A 15,311-nucleotide genomic window follows, 5' to 3' on the forward strand; every position below is an offset into this window, starting at 1 on the left:
TGAGGGATACACTGGAATTGGGAGAAACTAGGAGCCAGGATACCATTTAGAGTGTTGCAATAGTCCAAGCAAGAGATGATAAAGGTGTAAATTAAGGTAGCACAGCATATTGGAAAGATTTTGAGAAGCAGTGAAAAGTAGGGATGAACCTGAGGAATAGTAGAATTCAAGAGGCAGCCAGAAGAAGGGCAGCCTGCCAAGGAGACAGAAAAGAAATCGTCAGAGAGGCAGAGTGAAAACCAAATCCAAGTGCTCTGTTAGAATCCGAAGGGGAAGAAAGTGTTGAGAGGTTGATGAGTAGTTCAAAAGAGAGGTTAGGAAGTAGTTTTAAAGTAGCTTCAAACCCTGGCCAGTGTGGCTCAGTGCTTGGGCTTCAGCCCGTGCACGGAAGCGTCACAGGTTCGATTGCTGGTCAAGGGCACATACCTGGGTTGCAGGTTCAGTCCGGCCCTGGTGGGGGTACTTGTGGGAGGCAACCAGTCAATCAATGTGTCTCACATCAATGTTTCCCTCCCTCCTTTCCACTCTAAAAAAGAAAAAAAATCCTCTGGTGAGTATTAAATAAATAAAGTAGCTTCAAAAAGATCATGAAGTTTTGAAAATAGACCTTTGGTGACCACCGTGAAGGCAGTTTTAGTAGTGCAGCAAGGAGGAAAAAATCACTTTATTTTGAGCGGTACACACCCATATTTATATTCATTTAAAAGGGGTTGTTACAGAATTAACTAATACAAGGCAGCCTTGACTATGCTAAAGTCATTTTAAATAGCTATCTATTATATACTTTGGAGAATAGAATATCAATAACAGTTAATACCACCTATATTTCAAGCCCCGTTCTTAGTTCTTTACATACATTGACACATTGTTCCAGTTAATCCTCAATTAGTCTATGAAGTAGGTATTACTGTTATCCACATTTTACTTAAGAAACAGGCTTGGGTGCATTGTAGGGGAACAAGTACCCTATTTTTCTTTACTTTTTGTTGTCTTCCTTGACTTTACTCTTAAGCTTGTGGCACAAATATCTGTTGAATGCCTGTAATTCAACACAGCAGAAATGCCCATCTAGGTGCAGACTGGTAATGAAACATCGGTGAGAAGCAAGTGAATGACCACAGCCATTTTGATCATTAGGAGATGTAAAAGCATTCTGAGGTGACAAATTCTCCAAAAGTGGAGAAAGGGTAGTATAAAGCAGATGCATGCACTTCCAAGAGGAGGTGGTTAAGTGATAATAAGTGGTACTGGTGGGTAGCAAGAGGCTGTGCTGACATTTGCTTGCCCTGTGAGTCAGGGAAAGTTGGAGAAAGAGTAGACACCACTACACAAGCTTTTGAGGAAAGTGGCATCATTTATGAGAAAGCTAGGTTTCAGTTAGAGCTAAGATGTGGAAAGAGAACTTGTGGCAAAGTAAGAAATACATACTGGGAAGGCTCATTGCAATAGACTAGGGAAGTTTAATTGTGTGTTCCTAGGAATATAGTGGCAGGGGTTTGTGAACAGAAGATGAGAAGCAGGTTTTAGGGCTGACCAGATAATGGTAGCAGAGGAGTGCATGGGTAGAGAAGTGTGGGAAAGAATAGATGAATGGGTAGTTGTGTGTAGGAGGCAAGACCTATTAATATAGTTGGGAAATAGACTAGAGGTAGATATGGGCAATCCAAGGTAGCTTATTTGGCGAAGTTTCAGAAGCACCTTCCTGGGTCTGGATCCCAACCCTAAAGCTTAGCACTAAGCCAAGGCCCTAATTTCTTGTCTAATTGCAATGATCCCTTTCCTCTATGACTAGACTCAACGAAAAGTGGCATCCAACCACAGAGTCTACAATCCTGACATCCACTAACTATAAAGAGTCACAGGTGTACACGCAGGTGTGTGTGCGTGTGTGATGTGCCCAGCCTTCCCTTCTCCCTGCCAGCTACAAATTCTGGCCAGGCCTGCTTGGTCTTTTTTCCCCCCAGTGTGAAGACACTTCTCAGCCAGATGGGTTCTTTTCAGCTTTGAAAGCAGAATTAGAGGATTTGGAGAGGGACTGTTGGCAAGGATTGATGGTGATGAGTTTCCTTCAGAGTTTAGGGCAGGAGGTAAAAATAATGTAATTAGTGTAAAAAGTTTATAAAATGTATTCTCTCCAAGACCTAATAATTAAAATGTATGGCAGTATAAGTTTCAGAAATTGTGCTCACCTACAAGACGGGAAGGGAGTTCATGCGAGGGGGTAGTACAAGTCTCAACTAGTAAGAAAGTTACTATGTTTCAGAAAAGAATCTGTAAATTATAAATAATACATCCAACTCTTCTTTAAATGATCTAAATTCTTGTAATGCTGGGAAAGGTTCAATGTGCTTGATTTATGATAAATTATATTTACACATCTTTCTTTGCAATTCCCTTCATAAGTGTTAAGGGACAGAGAAATACTTTACATCAAGTTTATTTGACAGACCCCTTTCTTTAACCCTAAGAGATGAGTGTTTCATATTTCTTTGAAAATTCTTTGCTGGCTGTGATTTCAAATGGAGCTGTTTTTAAAAGAGTGTCCTCTGATTATGAAAAGCTGGATTTTCAGAAAGCTGGAGTGGACTCTTGATCCAGGTGTTTTGTTTTACTATTACATCTGCACTGCATCAGACACAGCAGAGGTTAGCATTCAGTTTCTATGCTTTCATCGCCCTACTTCAGGTCTGTCTGTTTTTTAAAAGTGGTTTATCATTTCAGCATAGAGTCTTTATCCATTTGCCTCTGGAGGGTACAGTTTGTAGAATATATGCAATGAATTTTAAATGATAGTCCTGTTTCTTTTACCAGAACCTTCATTTGCCAGCCCACACGTAGGAGCATAGAGTCATTTTAATGTTGGCTAAAGAAAAACTTAATTCAGAAGTCGCATTGCCAAAGACAGTGTACAGAGCCTAGTATAATATATGTGTATGCCTGATGGTACAATTCCCTTCTGTTTTCAGATACTATTGTCAGTATTCCCCTCCACTGGTGTGAATAAATGAGAGGGGACGTTTTTGTATTTTTAAAAATTCAAAATTTATTCACAGAAGGCAAAGGCTTGAGGAGAGAAAATTTGCCTGTTTTCCAAGCACACTGAAAAGCAGTTTACGTTAATTTTATTCAGAATCAGAAAGCTGGTTTAGAATCTAAAAGCTGAAAGAGACAGCCTAAGTCATCTGATTGTGCAGTTTGCTCTACTGACTTGTTTTTCCTTCTAGAAGCAATGCATGCTGTTGTAGAAAATTAGAAAACACCAAAAGGCAGAAGAAGGGAATAGAAAGCAGAGATCAGCACTGTGTATGTGTCAACTCACATTCTTCTATATGACAGAATATATCTATTTTTAAAAAATAGATTGACTCCATTTTCTAAGTGAGCTGAGAAGTTTTTTATGACCATGATATTGTTTAATAAAATAGGTCATTCTGAAGCCTTACAAAACATCCTTTACTTCTTGAAGAATGGCGAATTACACATAGGCTATTTACTCAACATTTTTCATTCTGTCAACGTGGTTGAATGCCAAAGGCTGTTTTGAATAATTTTCAAGGGTACGTTTTTGGGGTATTTTGCCAGGGAAGTCATAACTCTTAAAATGCTCCATAACCCTAACCATATAGTTAGATTTATGGACAGATACCATGTTCCATTTTTTCTCTCTCACTATTTCAGTATCAGATTGATGCCAAAGGCTATTCAGCCTTGTTCTACTTATTAAATCAAAGTGTAAGACTAAATTTACATGGGAATTTAGAAGGGGGAAACATGCTTTGGTTGCTTATCATTCTAGTTAGGTGTCTTTTACATGAATGGGAAAGAAAATTTATTTCTAATACACCTCAGTAAAATTTAAATCACCTGAGAAATCCCTATCACAGTTAATGGAATTAATCAACTGATGCCTGAACCACAAGAAGAGCTTGTGCCTTATTTCAAACCATCTTCCATACTGCTGCCAAAGATGTCTTATCCCTTAAAATTCAAACCTATTACTTCCTTCCTTAAAGTCCTTTAATAACTCCTTGTTGCCTGCCCTACAGGATTAATTCCAGACTCTCTAGAATGGCAACAGGCCTTCTGTGATCTGACTGCCAACCTCATTCTTAATTCTTTTACTCTAGTCATATTTATATTACTTGGAATTCTTGGGAAATGTCGTTGGTTTTATGCCCCTGTACTTTTATTCCTGCTTTCTCCTCTTTCTGGAATGTTCTGTTGTACCATCTCAGGTCAAGAGTCACTTCCTCGATGAAGCCTCTCTTGGCATCACTTCCTCTATGAAGCCCTGTTTGCCCCACCTCCAGGGAAAATAGGCCTTTGTGCCCCATTGTCTATACATACATAATTGTTTCAGCATCTGTAACACATTGCTGCAGGTCTTGTTTTTCCCTGTAAATGCTGTTCACTTTCTTTTTGGAGATAACTATCCTTTTGTAACTCTTATCTTTCTTTTTTTATTTATTGTTGATGATATTTCAGATGTCCCTTTCTTGCTCCCTACCCCACACCTTCACCATAGTATTGTCTGTGTCCATGGGCTATGCCTGTATGCATATATGTTTTTTGGTTAATTCCTTCCTGTCCCCTCCACCCCACTCCCCTCTAAGATCTGTCATTTTGTTCCATGCCTCTTGACCTATTTTATTCGTCAGTTTATTTTGTTCATTAGATTCCACATACAGGTGAGATCATGTGATATTTGTCTTCTTCTAACTGGCTTATTCTGCTTAGCATAATGATCTCCAGCTCTAGCCATGTTGTCCCAAAGGGTAAGAAATCCTTCTTTTTTAGAGCTGCATAATATTCCATGGTATACCACAGCATTTTTATCGACTCATCTACTGATGGGCGCTTGGACTGTTTCCAGGTCTTAGCTATTGTAAATAACACTGCTATAAACATAGGGGTGCATATATTCCTTCTGATTGTGTTTGGGATTCTTAGGATATATTCCCAGAAGTGGGATGGCTGGGTCAAACAGCAGTTCCATTTTTAATTTTTTGAGGGAACTCCATATTGTTTTTCTCAGTGGCTACAACAGTCTACATTCCCACCAACAGTGTACTTGGGTTCCCTTTTCTTCACATCCTCTCCAGCGCTTGTTTGTTGGTTTATTGATGGTAGCCATTCTGACAGGTGTGAAGTGATAACTCATTGTAGTTTTAATTTGCATCTCCCTCATGATTAGTGTTGAACATTTTTTCATATGTCTCTTGTCCATCTCTATGTCCTCTTTGGAGAAATGTCTGTTCAGGTCCTTTGCCTATTTTTTAACTGGATCGTTTGTCTTCCTGGTGTTGAGTTGTATGAGTTTTTTGTATATTTTGGAAATTAACCCTTTATGAAAAGTACCACTGGTGAATATGTTCTCCCATACACTGGGTTCCATTTTCATTTTGTTGGTGGTTTCTTTTGCTGTGCAGAAGCTTTTTAGTTTGATGTAGTCCCATTTGTTTATTTTTTCCTTTGTTTCTCTTGTCCTAGGAGATGTATCAGTGAAACTACTGCCACATGAGATGTCTGAGACTTTCTTGCCTGTGTTTTCTTCCAGGAATTTTATGGTTTTGTGACTTACATTTAAGTCTTTTATCCATTTTGAGTTTATTTTTGTGTATGGTGAAAGTTGGTGGTCGAGTTTCATTTTTTTGCATGTATCTGTCCAGTTTTCCCAGCACCACTTATTGAAGAGACTGTCTTTACTCTATTGGATGCTCTTGCCTCCTTTGTCAAATATTAAGTGACCATATTGGCTTGGGTCGATTTCTGGGTTCTCTGTTCTGTTCTTTGGTCTATATGTCTGTTCTTGTGCAGATACCAGGTTGTTTTGATTACAGTGGCTTTGTAGTATAGTTTGATAATCCAGTATTGTGATCCCTGCAACTTTGTTCTTTTTTCTCAGGATTGCTGAGGCTATTTGGGGAGTTTTTGGAATATCGTTCCAGATCTGTGAAATGTGCCATTGGCATTTTAATGGGTATTGCATTTAATCTCTAGATTGCTTTGGTTTATATGACCATTTTAATGATGTTAATTCTTCCAATCCATGAACATGGTATATATTTTCACTTGTTTGTATCTTCCTCTTTTTCCTTTTTTAATGTCCTGTTGTTTTCCCAGATATCTTATTTTTTTGTCGTTGCAGTGGTAAGTGGTATTGTTTTTTCAGTTTCTCCTTCTGAGAGTGCATTATTACTGTATAAAAATGCCATTGATTTCTGGATGTTGATTTTGTATCCTGCTACTTTGCCGAATTCATTTATTAAATCTAACAGGGTTTTTGTTGGAGTCTTTAGAGTTTTCTGTGTACTATATCATGTCATCCTTGAGTAATGACACTTTTACTTCCTCCTTTCCAATTTGGATACCTTTAATTTTTCTTGTCTGATCACTGTGGATAGGACTTCTAGTACTATGTTGAATGAGAATTGTGAAAGCAGACATCCCTGTCTTGTTACCTTAAGGGAAACACTTTTAGTTGTTGCCCATTGAGTATGATGTTAGCTGTAGGTTAGTCAAATATGGCCTTTATTATGTTGAGGTATGTTCCCTCTATTCCCACTTTGCTGAGAGATTTTATCATAAATAGGTGCTGGATTTTGTCAGATGCCTTTTCTGTGCCTATTGATATGATCATGTGATTTTTATCCTTCATTTTGTTTATGTGATGTATCACATTTATTGATTTATGAATATTGTACCAGCCTTTCATCTGCAGAATAAATCCCACTTGTTCATTATATATGGTCTCTTTAATGTATTGCTATATCAAATTTGCTAATGTTTTGTTGAGGATATTAGTATCTATGTTCATCGGGGATATTGACCTATAATTTTCTTTCTTTGTAGTGTCTTTATCTGCTTTTGGACTTAAGATAATGCTGGCCTCATAAAAAGAGCTTAGAAGTGTTCCCTCCTCTTGAGTTTTTTGGAATAGTTTGAGGATAGGTTAGTTCTTCTTTGAGTATTTGGTAGAGCTCACCTGTAAAGCTCTCCAGTCCAAGACTTTTGTTTGCTGGGAGTTTTATTATTACTGCTTCAATTTCATTGGATGTTATCAGACTATTCAGGTTTTCTGATTCTTTTTTTTTTTTTTTTTAATTTTATTTTTGTTTAAAATATTACAAATGTCCCTTTTTCTCCCCAATGACCTGCTCCACCCTGTCCCTTCCCCCTCCCCAGTCCCTCTCCCCACCATTGTCCGTGTCCTTGGGTTGTGCATATATGCATATAAATTCTTTGGTTATTCTCTCCCCCTCCATCCACCCACCCTCCTCCATCCCTCTTGCATTCTTGATTGAGATTTGGAAGATTGTATGTTTCTAGGAATTTGTCTATTTGATATATAGTTGTTCATAGTATTTTCTTAAAATCCTTTGTATTTCTGTGCTGTTGTTAATTCACCTCTTTTATTTCTGATTTTATTTATTTGGGTCCTCTCTCTTTGTTTCTTGATATGTCTGGCTAACGGTTCATCAATCTTATCTTTTCAAAGAACCAGCACTTCGTTTCATTGACCTTTTGTATTGTTTTTTTAGTCTCTATGTCATTTATTTTTGCTCTGATCTTTATTATTTCCTTCCTTCTACTTACTCTGGGCTTTTCTTGTTGTTCTCTTTCTAATTCTTTTAGTTTTAGTGTTACATTGTTTACTTGAGCTTTTTCTTGTTTCTTGATATATGCCTGTAATGCTATGAACTCCATCTCAGGAGTGCTTTTGCTGTGTCCCACAGATTTTGAGTTGTGTGTTCATTTTCATTTGTTTCCAGGAAGTGTTTGATTTCTTCCTTGATCTCACTGGTAACCCATTTATTGTTTAATAACATGCTATTTAGCCTCTGTGCTTTGGAATATTTTTGAGTTTTTTTATTTTAGTTGATTTCTGGTTTCAAGTCATGTGATCTGAGAAGATGCTTGATATTTTCAATTTTTTAAAAATATATCTTTATTGATTTCAGAGAGAGGAAAGGAGAGGTAGAGAGAGAGAGGGAAACATCAATGATGAGAGAGTCATTGATGGCTGCCTCCTGCACGCCCCCGTCTGGGGATCCAGCCCGCAACCTGGGCATGTGCCCTGACCGGGAATCAAACCTTGATTGCCTGGATCCTAGGTCGATGCTCAGTCGCTGAGCCACCCCTGGCTGGGCAAGATACTTGATATGATTTCAATCTTCTTGAACTTGTAGAACCTTGTTTTGTGTCCTAACGTGTGGTCTATCTTTAAGAATGTTCCACGTGCACTGGAGAAGAATGTATATTCTGCAGCTTATGAAATATTCCATAAATATCAGTTAAATCCATCTGATATAATGTGTCATTTAAGGTCCCTGTTTCCTGGTTGATTTTTTATCTGGAAGATCTATCCAGTGATGTCAGTTGGGTGTTAAAGTCCCCTACTATGACTGTATTGCTGTTGATCTCTCCCTTAAAGTCCACCAAGAGGTTTTTTAATATACTTAGGTACTTCTGTATTGGGTGCATGTATGTTTACAAGGGTTATTTTTCTTGTTGGATGAATCCCTTCAGTATTATGTAGTGACCTTCTTTGCCTCTTTTATGGCCTTTGTTTTGAAGTCTGTTTTGTCAGATATAGAATTGCTACCCCAGCGTTTTTTTTGTTTCCATTTGCGTGGAATATTTTTTCCATCCTTTCACTTTCAGTCTGCGTGAATCTTTTGTTCTGAGGTGGGTCTCTTGTAGACAGCATATATATGGATCAGGTTTTCTTATCCATTCAGCTACACTATATCTTTTGGTTGGAGCATTTAATCCACTTACATTTAAGGTTATTATCGATAGGTACTTATTTATTGCCATATTTTTCTTTATACCTATATTCCTCTCTATTTCTTCTTCTTACAGCAGTCCCTTTAACATTTCTTGCAATGCTGGTTTCATGGTAATGTACTCCTTTAGTTTTTTGTTTATTTTTTGCCTGGGATTCTCTTTATTTTGCCTTCGCTTTTCAATGATAGCCTTGCTGGATAGAATAGTCTTGAATTTAGGTCCTTGCTTTTCATTACTTTGAACACTTTATGCCAATCCCTTCTGGCCTGAAGGGTTTCTGTTGAGAAATCAGTTGACAGTCTAATGGGAACTCCCTTGTAGGTAACCTCCTGTCTCTCTCTTGCTGCCTCTATGATTCTTTGTCTTTAACATTTGTCATTTTAATTATGACATGTCTTGGCATGGGTCTTTTTGTGTTCATCTTGATTGGAACTCTCTGTGCTTCCTGAACTTGTATGACTTTTTCCTTCACCAGGTTAGGGAATTTTCTGTCATTTCCTTAAATAAGTTCTCTATTCCTTGCTCTCTTTTTTCTTCTTCTGGTACTCCTATGTTGTTACGTTTCATGTTGTCCCAAAGTGCCCTTTAACTCTCCTCCTGCTTTTTAAATCTTTTTTCTTTTTTGCTACTGTATTTGTTGTTTTTTCTACCTTGTCTTCTAAGTCACTGCTTCAGTCCTCTGCTTCATTTATTCTACTTTTAATTCCTTCCAGTGTATTCTTGATGTCATATGTGGTGTTCATTTCTGACTTGTTCTTGTTCACGATTTCTATTTCATTTTTCATGCTGTTTTAGTTCCCACTAAGTTTCTTGTAATTCTCACTAAGTTCCTTGAGCATCCTTGTAACTGTTACTTTATAAATTGCTTGTCTCCATTTCATTTAGGTCTTTTTCTGGAGATTCTTTTTTTCACTTGGTGGTTGTTTCTTTGTCTCCTCATTTTAGCTGTCTCTGTGTTTGTTTCTCTGTATTAGGCAGAACTGCTATGCCTCCCAGTCTTTGTGGGGTGGCCTTATATGTAGTAAGTATCCTATGGGACCCCGTGGTGCAGTCTCTTTGATCTTTTAAGCTGGATGCTCTAGGAATGTCCCTTGTGTGGGTTATTTCGTCTCTCCTGTTGTTATTGGGTCTTGATTGTTTTTGTCCTGTTCAGGGGTGGGCTCTCCCCTCAGGCTGGCTGGCTGTGAGGCTCAACCTTGGCCTTGTCATGTGAGCTTTTGTGCAGGAGCTGACAGAACAAAACATAACAAAACAGGAAACAGTAGAAAAGCACACAAAGACCCCAACAACAAAAACAATCACAAAACAAAAGAGAATTAGGAAAGAGAAAAGAGAGCAAAAATAATAAGAGTAAAGTGAAAAAATACAAGAAGAAAAAAGGGGGAAGAATAGAGAATACAAAAGGAAAGAAGGGAGAGGAAAAAAAGAATAAATAATAAGAAAAGGAAAGTGGTACAAAGGAAAAGACAAAGGAAAATAATTAGAAAAGGAAAAAGAGAAAGAAGCAAAAAGAAATTAAGGGGAAAAAGAGGAAGAAGGAGAAAGAGAAAAAAATAAAAGGATAGAGAAAAATAAGAGATATGAAAGAAAAAAGAGAGGCCCAGCCAGCCTGACTCAGCAGTTGAGCATCAACCAAGGATCCAGGAGATTGAGGTTCGATTCCCAATCAGGGCACATGCCCAGGTTGCAGGCTCCATCCCCAGTGGGGGGCATGCAGGAGGCAGCTGATCAATGACTCATCATGAATGTTTCTATCTCTCCCACTCCCTTCCTCTCTCTGAAATCAATAAAGATGTATTTTAAAAAAAGAAAAGAAAAAAGAGAGCCAAGAATAATAACAGTGCAATAAAAAAGGAAAATAAAGACAGTGATTAAAAAAAAAGCAAAGTGGAGTTCATCTTAGCCGAGTTTAGTTCCTCTGGGGAGTCCCCTTTGGATCCTGCTGGTATGTTGACTGGAGCTGACTGTTTTGTCTGCCGTTTCTGGGCTTCCCAGGAGGTACTTTGGTGCTGTCCTCTGTCAGAAGCTGTCCATGTTTGGCTCTCAGTAACCTGTTTCAAGCTTCAAGCAATCCAAAGTTTGTGGCTGCCACCACAGGGCTTGGCTGCACTCGGGAGGGGCCAAGCTGTGTTCTAGGGCCAGCTTGTTAGCATCAGGGGAGCCAGGGGTGGACAGCAAATATCCCAAGGCACCTTGGGCTCTGCCTCCACCCACCTCTGCCTGCCAATTATCAGACTTAGTTACTGAAAAGGCTGTTTCTGAAAGTGCTTTTGGCAGAATTGGGAGGATGAGACCTCTGGATCTCCCATGAAGGAGAGGTGCCACTCAGATTTCAGGGAAGGAGGTGCATGTGTTCCCCCATCCCACATCCACAGTCGGAGTCTGTCCTGGAATATTTCCCTTACCTCGGGAAATATGCAGAGCCCCCTTGTATTCAGTCTGGTGGAGCCTGCTGGAAGCCAAGAGTTTCTGTCTGCTCTTCCGAGAGGGAGAACCACCAGCCAGGTTCCCAGGACAGTAGGAACGGCCCCACTCCAAAGCCAGTCACTGAGGCCCCCTGAGACACTCGCAAGCATAGGCTCTGCCTCTCCTGTAGTTTCCTCAGCAGGGTTAGAGATGCAGGGTGGGGAAGCTGTATCCCCGAGGGCAGGGCATTTGCCTTTCCCTGGGCTGTTGCTGCCGGGTGGGGCTTGCACCTCTCAGGACAAATGGCTGCTGCAGCGTGGGGGTGTGGATGGCTGAGCTCATGTCTCCCGGCCGCTGTTTTTCCATCTCTCTCTCCAATGCCTCCCACCCCAGATTCTCCTCAGGCAACTCTAGTCCGCACCACTCTCTCTCTGAAACCTCGGGTGTGGTTGCAAATGAAAATGCTGTGCTCTGGTTTGGTTTTGTTTTTTTAAAAAGCGGCTTTCTCTCCGACAGGCTGTCTCTCCCAGGTGGGTAGAAACCCCGATGCCTTTCATGGCTGGATGTTATGTGGGCTGCTGTTCTGGGCTTTGGTGCCCCGCGCTGCGGAGCGCAGCCTGGGGTCTGGCCTCACTCCTGTGGGGGACACCCACCGCACTGCACCGCACTGCACCCCACCGCTGAGATTGCCCCCTCGCCCCCCTCGCCCCCGCCTGCCTCCCCTGGGAACTGGGCGCGCTCCTCTGTGACGCTGCCCTTCGTGCCAGCCTCAAGGTGGTTTCTGCCCTGTCTTGTTAAAAGCCTCCTCTTCAGCAAGTCCTCGGTTGGTAATTCAGGGTTCTGGGAGGAGGCGCAGGAAGGCTCCGCCTCCACCGCCACCTCGAGCGAGCGGCCCGGGACCCACCTTCCCTCGCCCGCGGCGACGGCCTTTCAGCCGCCGGCCGCGGGTCCGCCTTCTCGCCCTCCTGCCCCTGACTCCTCTGCACATCGCGCGCGTTTCAAGGCCTGGCGGTGGTGACTGGGTGAAGCCGGCTCCAGGGCACGATGAGCACGGGGTCTCATTTATTTCCTTCGGGAAGTATCAACACTGCCTTGGCCCTCATCCCCTTCGGAGAGATGCCAGGAAAGGGTGGGGAGTAGGGAAAGAGTGAGGCACAGGTAGAAAAAGTGAGGGCTGTGAGAAACTAGGTGGAGTTAGGCACGGCCAGCCATAAAGTCAGAGGTCCAGAAAGGTTGTATATTAGCCAGAGTTCACCCAGGGCTGCCACAACTTGCATGGTTGGGTGTTCAGGCTGTGTTACCAGGGCTTCCTTGTGGTCCTGGGTGGAGTGGTAATGAAGTTAAAAAAACATAAAACACTCTCCAATGACCATAAGTAGTTGCAAAATCCTTTGTTTAGAGCTGAGAGGGACATACAGTGTAGAAGGTAAAAAGAGCAATAAAAGTCAGTTTTGTCGAAATACATTCCACGAGAATCTGAAATTTCAGATTCAGTGTAAGTTTATGTATGATTAATTGCAATAAAAAGTAAGTTCTTCCTTTACCGATATTATTTATGAAAGAATTGTTTTGAGACATCCTTTTTAAAAACAAATGTAAAAAATGATTCAGATTGCATTATTGTAGACATTTCTGTCAACAATTAAAATTTTTGTTGATCTGATGAGTGAGAGGTGATAGCTCATTGTTGCTTTAGTTTGCATCTTCCTGATTGCTGGTGAGATTAAACTTTTTTTGAATTAATTTACCATTTAGATTTGCTTTTCTGGAAATGCCTGTTACCACATTCTTTGCTTGTTTTTCTGTGCAGTTTTTCATTTTCCTATAAATTTGATGGCAAACATCATGTATAATAGATGTTAACCTTGTCTATGCATTACAAATAATTCCCACAATCTGTTGTAATATTTTTGTTTATGGTATCTTTCTTTGACCTGCATATTTTTAATAAATGTCTCTATTCTTTTACAATTCCCTAGTTTACTATTTTAGTTGAAAATGTTTTCCTAGCCCCTAGTATATGAATTTATCCTCTTAAATTGTTCTAAAATATTTTTTATTGTTTTCCACACATTTATTTTAATTCCTATGGAATTTATTTTTTACTATGGATTAAGATAATCTAATTTTCTTTTCCTCTAGATGGCTATAGTAAAATTCCATTTGTACTAAGATACATTTTGAGGCTCTCTATTACAATGATCTAATTATTTTTCCCAATAACAAAATTACCTAATATTGTGCATATATGTGCCAAATACTGTTCTAAGCACTTTACATATTTTAGCTCATTTAATTAATCTTGGCAGCAATATTGTAGGTCAATTCTATTATTCCACACGAACATTAAAATGCTTTTATCAAAAAGAAACCATTGAGATTATGATTGGAATTACATTAAATTTATACATTGATTTTGGTAGAATAGCCATGTTTTAGATCCTTCAATAACATTTTATAATTTCCTTCATATGTCTTAAACCTATCTTATGGAAGTTAACCTTAAGTATTCCATATACTATACTTTTGGTATACTTTTATTACTAATCCAAGTGGAAATATATGTTTTTCCATTTTTGTCTGGCTCTTCCTATAAGCATTCTTACTGATGCATTAAGGGTAGTATATGCATATTAACCAGCCTAGAGTAAGTTATGCTGCAGTGTCAGTCTGAGATTCTCAGTGGTGTGTAATTTCCTGCTCATACTACCATGCCCATTCCAAGCTGGCAGCAGCTCTGCCTCATACCCTCTTCACCCTAGGACCAGGCTAACAGTCACTGCTGTTAGGCATATTGCAGTGCAGCCTGTAGTAGAGGGAAAGGAAACCAGGTCAGCACCTCATGGCTCATAATGCTTCTACAAAGAAGTGTCCTACATCACCCGCCCCACCCTTCATTTTATAAACCAAAGCAAGACACATGCCCATATCTGACATAGAAGTGTCAGGGATGCATATCCTCAAGGAAGGGCCCTTCGTGCCACCATGCCAAGCCTGGCATCAATGAGGTGGAGATGAGTAATATTCCAACAAGGAGGACAGCAAATATTTTAATCAGTAATACAGTTTTTCACAGTGTTTTGTTTTTAAGTTGGCAAGATTGAGACATCCTAGAAAATGATACATGTATGATATACATTTATCACTGTTTAACAACATCCTGTTCCTCTCTACTTCCAGGTACTGTTTGCAAGAGATTATACATTTTTGTGTCTTAGAATTAGACATCACCATGTGACTAATCCTGGCCAATGAAAATGTTGAGTGGATATGATGTATTACATTCCTGCATGGAAGCTTTGAGAAGCTAGAACATGATTTTCTCTGTTATCTTCCCTGCAGTAGTGATTATGGAAGTATGTGTAGCTGTGGAAGTACCCAAAGACCAAAGTAGCTAGAATGCTGAGCCATTGAATAGAAGACAGTTGCCCTGGTTGCCACCCAGGTGAAAGTCTGTGGTTTTAAGTCACTGAGATTTAATGTTGTGTTGTTTTGTTTTGTTTACTGTGGTATAACCAGCCTATCCTAATGAATACAGCACACATATTTAAAAGTGTGTATGTGTGTGTGGATCCATATTATTACAAAGTCTTTTTTTTTAATGTATGGGGACACTGATTTGGAGTGCCATGATGTCTTTCTTGCATAAATCACATTTACAATGCACCCTATACAATTTCCAGTTTGGATTTCTCTACCATGGATCAAGAACTTAAAAATACTTATAGAAAAATAAAAATATAGAATCTTACAACTACCCCCTCATTTTTTATAATTGTCACACCCAAACTGACAGCATTATATGTAACTTGCCTTCTTTTTTTTTAATCCTCACCCAAGGATATTTTTCCCATTGCTTCTCAGAGAAAGTGGAAGGGAAGGAGGGAGGAAAGGGGGGAGGGAGAGAGAGAAAGAGAAAGAAAGAGAGAGAAACACATCAATCGGTTGCCTCCCACATGCACCCTGACCACAGCAGGGGACGAGCCTGCAACTGAGGTACGTACCTTTGACCGGTGTCAAACTGGGGGCCCGTCGTCAGTCCCCAGGCTGATGCTCTAACCACTGAGCCAGACCTGCCAGGGCATAACTCGTCTAAAGCAAAGGACTTAGTTTTT

Source organism: Miniopterus natalensis, chromosome 2 (genome assembly GCF_054644295.1).
Source record: "Miniopterus natalensis isolate mMinNat1 chromosome 2, mMinNat1.hap1, whole genome shotgun sequence".
Taxonomy (NCBI): domain Eukaryota; kingdom Metazoa; phylum Chordata; class Mammalia; order Chiroptera; family Miniopteridae; genus Miniopterus; species Miniopterus natalensis.